Genomic DNA, 13,959 nt, shown 5'->3' on the forward strand with positions numbered 1-13,959 from the left:
TCTCTCTGCCTGCCTCTCTGTCTACTTGTGATCTCTGTCTGTCAAATAAATAAATAAAATCTTTCAAAAAAAAAAAAAAAACAAATTCCTGCAGAAGAGGAGACTGGCTTCCACTTCTGTCATGGACATCCCACCCCCGGCCATGTACTCCAACCATCCAGTGACCCAGCAGTGTTCTGTAAAAAGCAGATAAATAATATCAAGGTGTTAACCACTTGGGAATTTTGAGTTTCAGGCACTGGGTGAGGAAACAGAATTGATTTGCATGGCTTAGCTTTAAAATTTGGGGATCCAGTGGGAGAAGATACTTGCCAATGACATATCCGATAAACGGTTAGTATCCAAAATACATAAAGAACTTATAAAACTCAACACCCAAGAAACAAATAATCTGGTTTAAAAATGGGCAGAAGATGTGAACAGACATCCCTCCAAAGAAGACATCCAGATGACCCACAGACATATGCTCATCCTCACTCACTATCAGGGAAATGCAAGTCAAAACTGCAATGAGCTATCACCTCACACCTGTCAGAATAGCTAAAATCACCAACACAAGAAACAACAGATGTTGGTGAGGATGTGGTGAAAAAGGATCACTCATGCTGTTGATCACTCATCAACTCACTGTTGGTAAGAATGCAAAATGGTACAGTCACTGTGGAAAACAGTATGAATGTGCCTTAAAAAGTTAAAAACAGGGCAACCCTTTCAGGTTCCCTACCTCTTTGGGAGCTTTGTACTATTACTTCACTACCGCTCAATAAACCTTGTTTTGCTGCCCACCACCCTGTCTGGTCTACCTCTTCATTCTTCGAAGCGGCGTGACCAAGAACCACCAGCACTAAAGGAGAAGGAAATCCTGTAACATTGCCAGCCTCCATAGTTGCTGGAGCTAATCCTTTATATTATACCTCTTAATATACATATGTATTATATATTTACTAAGCATGTGCTATATATATAATATCCAAATGGCTCTGTTTCTGTGGAGAACTCTGATTCATACAGTGTCCTTTACCTATGAGAAATGTATATTCCTGGTTGTTTCTGAGATTTGTAGCAACAAATATCTTCTTTCTGTTTCTTTTTTACTTTGTCTTCTCTGGTTTTGGCCTCTCTTTACACTAGATTGTGGTTTGAAAAAAAAAAAAAGGTTAAAAACAGAACTACCCTATGATCCAGCAATCACACTACTGGGTATTTAGCCAAAAAATACAAAAACACTAACTCAAAGGGATACATGCACCCCTATGTTTACTGCAGCATTATTGACAATGGCCAAATTACAGAAGCAGCCCCAGTGTCATCAACTGATGAATGGATGAAGAGGGTGTGGTGTACATATATAGAGTGGAATATTACTCAGCCCTACAAAAGAATGAAATCTTGCCATTTGCTGTGACATGGATGGAGCTAGAGAATATGATGCTAAGTGAAAGTGTCATCAGAGAAAGACAAATACCATATGATTTTAGTCATGTGGAATTTAAGAAACAAAACAAATGAGCAAAGGGGAAGAGAAGAGAAAGAGAGACAAATCAAGAAAGAGACTCTTAATTGTACTGAATAAATTGAAGGAGAGGGGAGTGTAGGGATGAATGAAACAGGTGATGGGGATTAAGGTGTGCACTTGTCCTAATGAGAACCAGGTGAGGTACAGAACTGCTGAATCACTAGACTGTACACCTGAAACTAATATAACACTGTATGTTAACTAATAAATTAAAAACTTTAAAGAATAAACGTTATTTTTTTTTAAGATTTTATTTATTTGACAGAGATCACAAGTAGGCAGAGAGGCAGTCAGAGAGAGCGAGGGGGAAGCAGGCTCCCCGCTGAGCAGAGAGCCCGATGTGGGGCTCGATCCCAGGACACTGGGATCATGACCTGAGCCGAAGGCAGAGGCTTTAACCCACTGAGCCACCCAGGTGCCCCTAAACGTTATTTTTTAAAAGCTGGGGCTCCATCACTAAATCTTTGAGTTACGAAATAATTTCAAAATGTTGCCAGTCTATCCACTATGCCATGCCAAAAACATCTTCAACCACACTTAATATTCTAAAATTTTGTTTCTCGGGGTGCCTGCGTGGCTCAGTTGGTTGGGCATCGATCGGCCTTCACCTCAGGTCATGTTCCTGGAGTCCCAGGATCGAGTCCTGCATCAGGTTCCCTGCCCAGTGGGGAGCCTGCTTCTCCCTCTGACCCTCCCCCTTCTTGTGCTCTCTCTCTCTCAAATAAATAAATAAAATCCTTTTTTTTTTTTAATCTTGTTTCTCGGGCACCTGGGTGGCTCAGCGAGTTAAGCATATGCCTTCAGCCCAGGTTATGATCCCAGGCTCCTGGATCGAGTCCTATGTCAGGCTCTCTGCTTAGTGGGGAGTCTGCTTCTCCCTCTCCCCCTGCTCCTCCCTCCTGTTGTGCTTGTTCCCACTGTCTCTCCCTCAAATAAATAAAATATTTTTAAAAATAAAAAAAAACTTGTTTCTCAAAAGCCTTCCCACACTCTCACTATAAGGAAATACTCATTTTACTTTAATCTCCCTTTTTCGGTCTTTTATAACAATAAGAAATAGCCTCCTTCCTGCAATTTCTTTTTTTTTCTTTTTTTTTCTTTTTTAAAGATTTTATTTATTTGACACACAGAAAGAGAAATCACAAGCAGGCAGAAAGGCAGGCAGAGAGAGAGAGAGGAGGAAATAGGCTCCCTGCTCAGCAGAGAGCCTGATGTGGGGCTCGATCCCAGGACCCTGAGATCATGACCCAAGCCGAAGGCAGAGGCTTTAACCCACTGAGCCACCCAGGCGCCCCCTTCCTGCAATTTCTTAAATACAGGAGAGGGCTTTTCAGCCCCCACTTCTAGTTCAGCAATACATGTGCTATCATTTCAAAGCGGTTCATGAAAATCTTATATAATAACCCATATTTTTAGGGCACCCTGGGTGGCTCAGTCGTTAAGCCTCTGCCTTCAGCTCAGGTCATGATCCCATGTGGGACTGAGTCCTGCACTGGGCTCCCTGCTCAGCAGGAAGCCTGCTTCTCCCTCTCCCACTCCCACTCTCCCAGCTTGTGTTTTCTCTCTCTCTCTCTCTCTCTCTCTCTCGATCTCTCTCTGTAATAAATAAATAAAATCATTTTTAAAACCCCATATTTTCTGGGGAACTTGGGGTTAATTTTAATCTTAAAGGCATTTTATTAATCTCATAAATTATAGCAAAATCAGAAATAAAACCTATCTTTTAACTTATAGTAAATTCTCTAAGAACAACCATTCATGTTTACTAATAATTTTCCAGGAAATTTTAAAACAAATGTCTGCTTTTGGCACAACTAATTTTTTAAAACTATAAAAATATATATGCCACAAAATACCACAGGTTTTAGGACACACTCTTCTTACCATCTCCACAAGATGACAGAAAGTGACATTTCTAATACATCCTTTAAAACGCTCCATCTAAAGAACCTAGATGTCCATCAACAGATGAATGGATAAAGAAGATGTGTGTGTATATATATATACAATGGAATACTATGCAGCCTTCAAAAGAAATGAAATCTTGCCATTTGTGACGACACGGATGGAACTAGAGGGTATTATGCTGAGCAAAATAAGTCCATCAGAGAAAGACCATTATCATATGATCTCCCTGATAGGAAGTTGAGAGGCAAAGTTAGGGGTTTGGGGGGTAGGAAAAGAATAAATGAAACAAGATGGGATCGGGAGGGAGACAAACCATAAGAGACTCTTAATCTCACAAAACAAACTGAGAGGGAGGGGAGTAGGGAGAGGGTGCTGGGATTATGGACCTTGGGGAAGGTATGTGCTATGAAGTGTGTAAACCTGGCGATTCACAGACCTGTACCCCTGGGACTAATAATACATTATATGTTAATAAAAAAATAAAAAATTATTTTAAAAAATAATAAATAAATAAATGAAATGCTCCATCTAATGTCACTGCTACTGCTGAGATTTCTGACTCCTCCTTTCTGCCTTTTCACTGGCCTTCAGATCCTACTAGATTCCAGAGCTGGATATTCTGTGCGGTGATTTCAACTCTAAGAGCAGCTTGTGAAATGAAGCCATTCATTGTGCAGTAGACAAATAAGCCAAGAAGGGGGTGGGGGTGTTAGGCCTGGAGAGGTGGCTCACACAGCATCTTGCGACAGCGAAAAAAACACAGAAAACTAATCAAGGAAATGAAGAAGGAAAACTTGTACAGGATGAAAAGAACAGCAATAGCACTAGAAATTTCCAGCAGGTAAGAAACTGGAAAACTAACTTCTAAAAGGCTAAAGAAAAATCTTGCAAATGTGTTTTTCAAATGTTCATTTCATGTTAATCGAGTTTTAAAATGTGAAGACCATTAAAAATTAGAACTTTCATGCTTTCAGGCCTAATTATACCAAATATCTTCTTGCTTATGTGATCCTACAAACAATCCCACAGCTTTAGAATGCACCACTGTAAGAAAATTATCAAAAGAAATCATCAAATGGTAGTACTGGCACAATGCAGTTTCAATTGCTTTTTGTTTATGGGTTTGTAAATAAATTTAAGAATCTGGTGTACATACTTTTATTGGCATAGTGTAGCTCTCCTTTCTTGATACATTTAATACACTGTTATTTTAAAGAATCAAAAAACTCAACATCCCTATAATGACAAACTCAGTCATTAATCTTCACAGAAAATTAAAGTCAATTCAGACAATCTGTGTTGGTTTGACTTTTTTTTTAAGACTTGATTTATTTATTTGACAGAGAGAGAGATCAGAAGTAGGCAGAGAGGCAGCATCGAGAGGCGGAAGCAGGCTCCCTGCTGAGCAGAGACCACCCCCTCCCAGCCCATGCAGGGCTGGATCCCAGGACCCCAAGATCATGACCTGAGCTGAAGGCAGAGGCTTAACCCACTGAGCCACCCAGGTGCACCTCTGTTGGTTTGATTTTAAAAGTAACTGCCAGGGCACCCGGGTAGCTTAGTGGGTTAAGCGAATGCTTTCAGCTCAGGTCATGATTCCGTAGCCCTGGGATCAAGTCCCACATCGGGCTCCCAGCTCCATTGGGAGTCTGCTTCTCCCTCTGACCTTCTCCCCTCTCATGCTCTCTCTCTCTCTCTCTCAAATAAATAAATAAAATATTAAAAAAAATAAATAAAAATAACTGCTAGGTTTTGGGAAATGAAATGTGTACATTTTCCAGTAACACTTTATATGGACTCAGGCAATTGTCAAGTTCCAGGAAAAGCAGATAAACCATCTCCAGCAGAGAAAATCAAAATACATGCAATGAATGAATGGGTGAGTCAAATGTTATCCCCAAATCTTAAAACAGCACACACATTTCTACAATAGACAGATGTGAAATTTTACTTATTTATATATTTATTTATTTATTGGAATGGGTGAATAGTCAAATAGGAGTTTGCATGGTATAGAATAACCAGCCCAATTATTATTTTTAATTTTCTTAAAGATTTCATTTATTCATTTGAGAGAAAGCAAGCAAGCAAGAGCGCACAAGCAGGGGGAGCAGCAGAGGGAGAGGGAGAAGCAGACTACCCACTGAGCAGGGAGCCCGATGACCTGGGGCTCGATCCCAGGATTTTGGGGACCACCACCAGAGCTGAAGACAGATGCTTAACGTTTGACTGAGCCACCTAAGTGCCTCCCAATTATACTTTTTAATAAGTCTATGAAAGAGTAGGCATTTGTTTCTTGATGCTTCTTGTGGTTGGTTAATACAGTACTGTGTTCTTAGGGAAAGCTCTAAAATGTGTCTTTACAGACCTTCTAGTTTTACTTGTCTTCATGGAACACAAAAGATTAATTTGATTGATTTCCTTTAAAATTAAATAACCAGTAAACTAGAAATACTGCTTTAGGTATGGCTTAGAAAGTAGAAGTCTTCCTCCTGACTCTGCCACCAACTATGCAACCATAAGCAAGTCATTGGGTCTTGGTTGCTATGTTTTTAAATCAAAATAAATTAACGAATGAGATAGTACTTTAAATTGTCAAGCCCTAAAAAATGCAAGATGTTATTTGCACAATCTGTATTCCTAAAGGTTTAAGGAAAAGGAGAAAGAGTTCTATGGGGGCATGCTCGCAGTGTGGCCCTGATCTATTCTGGGAACCCCACATGAACACTTGTGTGTGCAGGTGTGTGCAAAACTTCACTTTGCCCAAGGCCACAGACTCCCTGAAGTTATATTAAGGAAACTGTTTATAATATAAAATAATTAGAAAATGTTCTACTCATTTTCTTTTAAAATTAAAAACAAGAAAGACAGAAATTTATTCAAGAAATATAAAATAGGGGCACCTGGGTAGCTCAGTTGGTTAAGTGTCCAACTCTTGATCTCAGCTCAGGTCTTGATCTCAGGGTTGTGAATTCAGGACCCACAGTGAGCTCCATGTTGAGCAGGAAGGCTACAAAAAGGAAGGAAGGAAGGAAGGAAGGAAGGGAGGGAGGGAAGGAGGGACTGAGGGAGGGAGGAAGGAAGGAAGGAAGAAAAAAGGGGCATCTGCGTGGCTCAGTCATTAAGTGTCTGCCTTTGGCTCAGGTCATGATCTCAGGGTCCTGGGACTGAGCACCGCATCATGCTCCCTGCTCAGCAGGAAGCCTGCTTCTCCCTCTCCCACTCCCCCTGCCAGTGTTCCCTCTCTCTTGCTGTGTCTCTGTCAATTAAAAAAATAAAAATCTTGAAACACACACACACCAGAAAACCCCTCCCTTGAAAAAAGAAAAAAAGAAAGAGAAAGAAAAGAAAAAATAAATATAAAACAGGAGGCAGCAGAAAATAATGGAAAGAGCATGGAAATCTGAGAGCCAGAAGACTTGGGCTCTGGTCTCTATTCTGCCAGTAATGAATTGCAAAACTGCAAACAGCAAGTGTCAAATGAGAGGGGTCTATTAGAATACCTGTAGCATCTTTTCCAGGTCCAGAAACCATAATACCAAATGAAATGTAACAGAAAGTCTAAAATATGCCTCAATTATTCTGTGTTATGGACAATTAAGGGAAAGGGGGAAACAGAGAAGACAATGAATACGTGAGGCATCACAAGAGGAAGACAATGAAAGATAAGGAGAAAGCACAGAGATCAAGGGGAAGTCACACACAAATTCTGCTCCCTAATACCCACCAAAAAATAAGAGCTGTATGAAGAGAGAAAAAGAGAGGGATGCCTGTGTGGCTCAGTCAGTTAAGCATCTGCTTTCAGCTTTCCTGGGATCAAGTCCCGCATGGGCTCCTTGCTCAGCAGAGAGCTTGCTTCTGCCCTTGACTGTTGTTCTCCCTGCTTGTGTTCACCCTCTTGCTCACTCTCTCTCTGGCAATAAATAAATAAAATCCTTTTTAAAATTTGCGGAAAAATTCAAAAAAAATTAAAAAGAGAAAGACACGCTAATTTTTTTTAAATTTTTTAAAAGATTTTATTAATTTACTTGAGAGAGAGGGTGAGAGAGAGAGCATGAGAGCAGAGAGGGTCAGAGAGAGAAGCAGACCCCCGCTGAGCAGGGAGCCTGATATAGGACTCGATCCCAGGACTCCAGGATTGTGACCTGAGCCAAAGGCAGTCGCTTAACCCACTGAGCCACCCAGGGATCCCATAGATGCTAATTTTTTTTTTTTTAATCAGATACAGAAATAAAGGTACATAGAGATACTTCAGCAGAATAATGCTCTTATTCTTTCATCCTAAAACCTTTAAACACAAAACTATCAAGACTGTGTAATGTTGTACCTCTGCATGAAAAGGCATAGATGGAGCCAGTTCAAGGCACATGCTTCACAAACCAAATACAGTCAAGTTGGGGGTGAAGATTAATCTTCTCCGTGTTGTGTAGAAGGCAATGGATAATGTAATTCCAGTACTCCCCTTTGAATTCCTCCCAGATGAGGCCCATCTGACCCTCTTCTGGCTTTTCTGAGCTTCAAGCCTCTATAGGAACTTAGAGACTAGGGAGATAATTTGCACTTTGCTACTAATCAACACAGAGGAGGGCAGACGGACCTCTACTAAGCTTCAGACCAGCTGTTGCAGGGCGGTGAGTAATCCCCATACACTCAGCCCACACAACCCAGATCAGCCAGAACAGGCAACACACAGGTTCCCAATGCGTATTCCCATCTCTCTTACCAATCTGCTAGGCCCTCTAAAAAACTGTATGAACTTCCACATGGGTAAAGAAGAAACTGTTATTCAGACCTTTCTCTGAAGGATTCATAGGAAGCTCTCCTTTCCTGTGGATAATAAGAACTGGGAAGAAAAAAAGCACAAGATTTTGCTGGTCTTGTCTGGCTTTAGCTAAGCCCTTAGATGTTTCTGTGGTTTAGTTTCCGTCAATGAAATGAAAATATAACAATCCCACCTCTTTCCAGCACATATAGTATTGGAGGAATAAATTGTACGTGCAGTGGATAGGAAAGCACTGACAGCTTTCTGGAGGATGGGGGTTAGACCAATTCTGTCCGAAACATTCAACACGTGTAACAGCAACAACAATAATGAGCATGTGAATTTGTATAATGTTTAACAGTTAATAGGATGTTTTAAATACATTATTTCATTAGCCCTTGCCAAGATGTGTGCAATGGGAGGCCATTTTTTGGTTTCATTTGGCAGTTGAAGAAACTGAGGCCCAGAAAAGCTGAGTGACTTGCCCAAGATCAAAGACCTTGTTAGTTAGCAGCAGAACGTGTCTCCGATAGAAGTCCAGCACTCACTCCAGCAGACGTGTACCTGTGTATGAAGTCATTGCCTACTTCCTTTGTGTGCCTTTCCTCCTCCAGGTAAATCTTGCTTAGGAGAAGCTATCTTAATCAAAGCTTTCTGGTCTCATCTACAGTTGTAGTCCACTGACTGTCATAAAGAGCTTAAATCTGTTTTCACGTTCCCCTTCAGGCAATATGTGCGAACTCTAGGTCTGCAGAACCCCTGAATCATGCAAGCCTTAAACCATGTCAGCACCATTGTTGATTAATTTCACTCTCTCTACTTGTCACCACATCATATCTGAGCCATAGATAAGTTCCTTGGGTCTTTCTTTACAAAATATACTGTCTCAGTCAACAGTTGCTATGCACCTATGACATTTTCCCGGTGTTCCTCATCAAAATATCTATTGCTAAAACCATGACAGACATAACAAGTATTCTTAAGTTGCTTTCTTTCCAATAAGAATCTGCTAAGACTTTGAACTTGAACAGGATGTGCAGGGTAATTTCAAACAGCAAGCAAACATCTGTTCTCTTTTTTTCCTACAGCTCAGCTTCCTTTATCACAGTTATTTATGTTGTCTTCCTCAAATTCCTAAAGAATAAACCAAGATGGAGAGTATTTTTTTCCCTTTGCCTTCTTTCAGCGTGCGTGTCCTCTTTGGGCCAGAAATCTCAGCACTTAAAATGGTGGGGAGTTCATCATAATTGTTGTATATTCTGGTCTGAATAATTCTCCTGAATACAACCACTCTAGGCCATGCTGAGCCACAGGATCAGGGCTCCCCTTTCCTCTGGAAGCCAGAGGAAGGGACCCAGAGGAAGTGAGAATTGGAAGAATGCATCATAAACGAACTTAATTCTGAGGAGGAGCTCATTAGGCAATGGCTTCCTTGCCTGGATCTCCAGAATCTGAGCATCACATCCAGAAACTCCCTGTGCAGAGTATGGCTTCAGTCCCAGAGAGTACAACTAGTGCAGAGGAGACAGCATATGCTACTCCAAAGCAGGCATGACTATGATTCTAGCCTCCAGACTAAAGGCTATAGACTAGCTCAGAGCAGTGGAGATGACAAATTTTATTCAGGACATAAATACTAAACACTACTATGGGCTCCACATTGGGGCTAACAGACAAATTCAGTTGCATGATCTAATTTAATCCTCACAACTCAGACACTGTTTATCCCCATTCTACAGATAAGAAAACTGAGCAGGAAGAGGCATTTGATGGCTCAGTTAGTTAAGCATCTGACTCTTGGTCTCAGCTCAGGTCTTGATCTCAGGGTCATGAGTTCAAGCCCCGCACTGGGCTCCACGTTGGGCAAAGAGCCTACTTTAAAAACAACAACAATAACAAAACAACAACTAAGCAGGAAGGGTAATGACTCATGTCAAAGTCATACAGACATCAAAAAGTGATGCTCCAATTGAAACCCAACTTCAAACCAAACATGGTACTCTGGCCTCCACAGCGGGCATACACATACATACACATAGACACACACACACAAAGCACAGGAGGTGACAGAAATGGAAACATATTTGGGCAACCTTATATACTTAACTGAATGCTATCACATTCCCTTCCTTATTAGCTCTAAAGACTATACTGCTGGGACAACTAGAGTACCCTGAGATGAGAGAAGAGCAAGGACAGGGAGACCCAGCTCTTTATGTCCTCACAGGGACCCTGTTCCACAATAGACTTGTCCAGGTTGTTAAGACTTCACACTAATATTCTGGGTTCTCTTTAATTTTTTAGGATTTCAGGTTGATACTCAAGCCACAGGTGCATTTCCACTGAGTACAGATAAAGATCAAAGAAGATTAAACCCTACTAATTTTTAACTGGAAGACTCAGAATCGAAGTGCTTCCCAAGAACTGATGGCCAGAATAAGCTTAGAAACGCTTTCCTTACAACACTAACATAATGGAACTTTCTCTAAACTACCCAGCATCTAATAAAACCAATGCTAGAAAGCAACAACTCTGCATTTCTCTATGTTGAAGTCCACTGACCCCCTTCTCTAGCCTTGCTCCTATTCCTCATAGCCTATACTGTGGTCTGAAGAGTGGGCCTTTTTGGAAACCTTTCTCTCATCATTATCATCTTTTTTTTTTTTTTTTAAATTTGACAGACAGAGATCACAAGTAGGCAGAGAGGCAGGCGGAGAGAGAGGAAAGGAAGCAAGCTCCCTCCAGGGCAGAGAGCCCGATGTGGGGCTCGATCCCAGGACCCTGGGATCATGACCTGAGCCGAAGTTAGAGGCTTTAACCCACTGAGCCACCCAGGTGCCCTTCATCATTATCATCTTTAAGAAGCAGAGAGAAGGGGTGCCTGGGTGGCTCAGTGTGTTAAGCCTCTGCCTTCAGCTTGGGTCATGGTCTCAGGGTCCTGGGATCGAGCCCCACATCAGGCTCTCTGCTCGGCGGGGAGCCTGCTTCCGCCTCTCTCTCTGCCTGCCTCTCTGCCTACTTGTGATCTCTCTCTCTCTCTGTCAAATAAATAAATAAAAATACTTTAAAAAAATGAAGTAGAGAGAAGCTCAGAATATCACTAATATACTGACTACCAAGGTCTCTTCCTCTGACATCTTGGTATATGTCATGTGTATACCTTTCACTGCCATCCACACTCCAATGGGCCCCTGGATATTTGGGGATACCATGTGCAAACTCAGCTCTTATGTGCAGAGTGTCTCCACCTCTGTCCATAATACTCAGTTGTGTTAATTGCTATCGAAAAGTTTCTGTTGGCATGCCTGAGTGGCTCAGTGGGTTAAGCATCCAACTCCTGATTTCAGTTCAGGTCATGATCCCAGGGTCATGGGATCGAGCCTCGCATCAGGTACCCCGCTGAGCATGGACAGAGTCTACTTGATGTTCTCTCTCTGCCCTTACTATCTCTCTCTCAAAAAGTAAACAAATCTTTATTTTTTTTCACATTTATTTTTTTAATTTAAATTCAATTAGCCAACATATTAAATAAGTCATGAAAAAAAAAAGTTTTCAGATGGCAGCAAACCCCTATTGCTGGAAACACAGTGTACCTCATGCCTACTGGGGTTATTACATTGATCTGGCTGTTTTCTCTTCTACTGTCTATGCCCTTCTTCCTGTACTACCACCCACCAATGAGCCTTTCCAGAGCCTCTCTTTCCCTGGTGACCTCTACACCCATGGTGTGGCCTGCAGAGTGACCTGGCCCACCAAAACGAAGTGGCCCATCTTTACCACCTTCGTGTTTATGGTCCAGTACTGTGTCCCTCTGAGCTTCAACCTCATCTGTTACTCGAAGACTGTTACCTGCCTCCACAGGAGAAATTAGAAGGAAAACAGCACTAGGGAAACTGAGAGCCAGCTCAATGAGAACAAGAGGATCAACACAATGTTGATCTCCACTGTAGTGACCGTTGGAGCCTGCTGGCTGCCCCTGAACACCTCTGTGTTATTTTTGACTAGTGTCATGAGGTGCTGATGGGCTGTCACCATGATCTGGTATTTGTAATTTGCCACTTGATTGCTATGATTTCCACATGCATAAATCCTTTATTTTATGGCTTTCTCAACAAAAATTTCCAGAATGACCTAGAAGTGCTTATTTACCGTTGCCGATGCTTTGTACCTCAGGACAGATATAGAAGTTGCTGCCATCTCCACTATGCACAAAGATGAATCCAAGGGATCATTAAGGTTGGCTCTTGCATCAACAGGTATATGAAAGTTATTAGCAACGGCAAAGATGTTCCTGAATGAAAGGTTGAGAGGTAATGTCTAGTTATAGGGCAGAATGCACAAAAAAGAAGCCAGAACCAAAAAAAGAGAGCAACTTTACACTACTGAGTTTTGGTTTAGGCCAGACCCGTCTATGCCATTTATCTGCCCAAAACACACACATAGACACACACATATAGACACACAGACACACAAACTTTTTCTCTTAGGAGATTAACTGTTATTAACTCAATCTAGCTGCTATCATTTAGGGCAAAGAATAACAGTGAGAAAGCCACAGAGGCAGGCAGCACTGCTGGCTGGGGACCAAGTTTCCCAGACGTTGTTATTCAATGGAACACCCACAAAAGTTATTACTAACAATATGCCTAGTGAAAGCACTGCTATCCCACTTTAGTGTTAAAGAAATCTCTTTTTCATATTTGGGAACTGTAACTTTCAATCAAGTAACCATTCAATTAATTAGAAAGGCAGAAAGCCCCCATCATAATTTATTAATTATCCAACAAAATAAGTTTGGACTGGAAGTTGAAGGAATAAGCTTTAACTTCACATTAAAACTAAGCATTGTAATTGTAATTACCTCCCATGCTTGAATCCAATTCTCTAGTTTATGGTAACAGTACATTTTCTTCACTAACAATGCTATTAGCACCTCTAGAAATAACCACAAACTCTTTAGCACTCCCATGATGCTAGATATCACAATTTTTTATAAAGATTTAGTTATTTCTTTGAGAGAGAGAGAGAGTGGGCAGAGAGAAAATCTCAAGAGACTCCCCGCTGAGCACAGAGCCCACACAGAGCTCAATCCCACAACCCTGAGATCATGACCTGAGCCAAAACCAAAACTTGGACACTCAACCGACTGACCCACCTAGGAGCCCCCACATTAACTAACTTATTAATGGCCACTGGATAAAGACCTTTAATTATAAAATGGCTTTTTTTTTTAAAGATTTTATTTATTTATTTATTTGACAGACAGAGATCACAAGCAGGCAGGGAGGCAGGCAGAGAGAGGAGGAAGCAGGCTCCCCGCAGAGCAGAGAGCCCGATGCGGGGCTCGATCCCAGGACGCTGGGATCATGACCTGAGCCGAAGGCAGAGGCTTTAACCCACTGAGCCACCCAGGCGCCCCTAAAATGGCTTTTTTATCCTAAATTCTCTACGTATATTAAATAGGGGTCATGACGCATCTATTACTGGGTCTGAGGGACTTCATCAGTAGCACTTTTATAATTAGCTCCAGGTTTTTTAAACTTCTCATAAATCTTATGACTTAAACTTTAAAAAATACTGCTCATCCCCACAGTGTCACATAGAAGAATCAGCTAGACCACTCTGAAAAAGAATACTAAGCTAGCGTTCAATTGCCATTAGCTCAGGGATTTCTACTAAGTCATGACCAGCTTTATGTCTTTCTTGGATAAATCTCCTTTATACTATTACATTTGAGCTACAGCTTATGTGTCTGTTAAAAATGTAACCGTAT

General features: G+C 41.3%; 1 protein-coding gene and 1 pseudogene across 1 annotated transcript in view; one reads left to right on the plus strand and one right to left on the minus strand.

Moving 5' to 3' along the window:
- Positions 1–13,959, minus strand: part of KLHL3 (kelch like family member 3) — a 234,885-nt gene that overhangs the window by 181,918 nt on the left and 39,008 nt on the right. The gene's annotated exons all lie outside the window — the stretch shown is intronic.
- LOC116855217 lies at positions 10,660–12,207 on the plus strand (annotated as a pseudogene).

This window comes from Lontra canadensis, unplaced genomic scaffold (assembly GCF_010015895.1).
Source record: "Lontra canadensis isolate GAN:19392208 unplaced genomic scaffold, GSC_riverotter_1.0 scaffold99, whole genome shotgun sequence".
NCBI lineage: Eukaryota > Metazoa > Chordata > Mammalia > Carnivora > Mustelidae > Lontra > Lontra canadensis.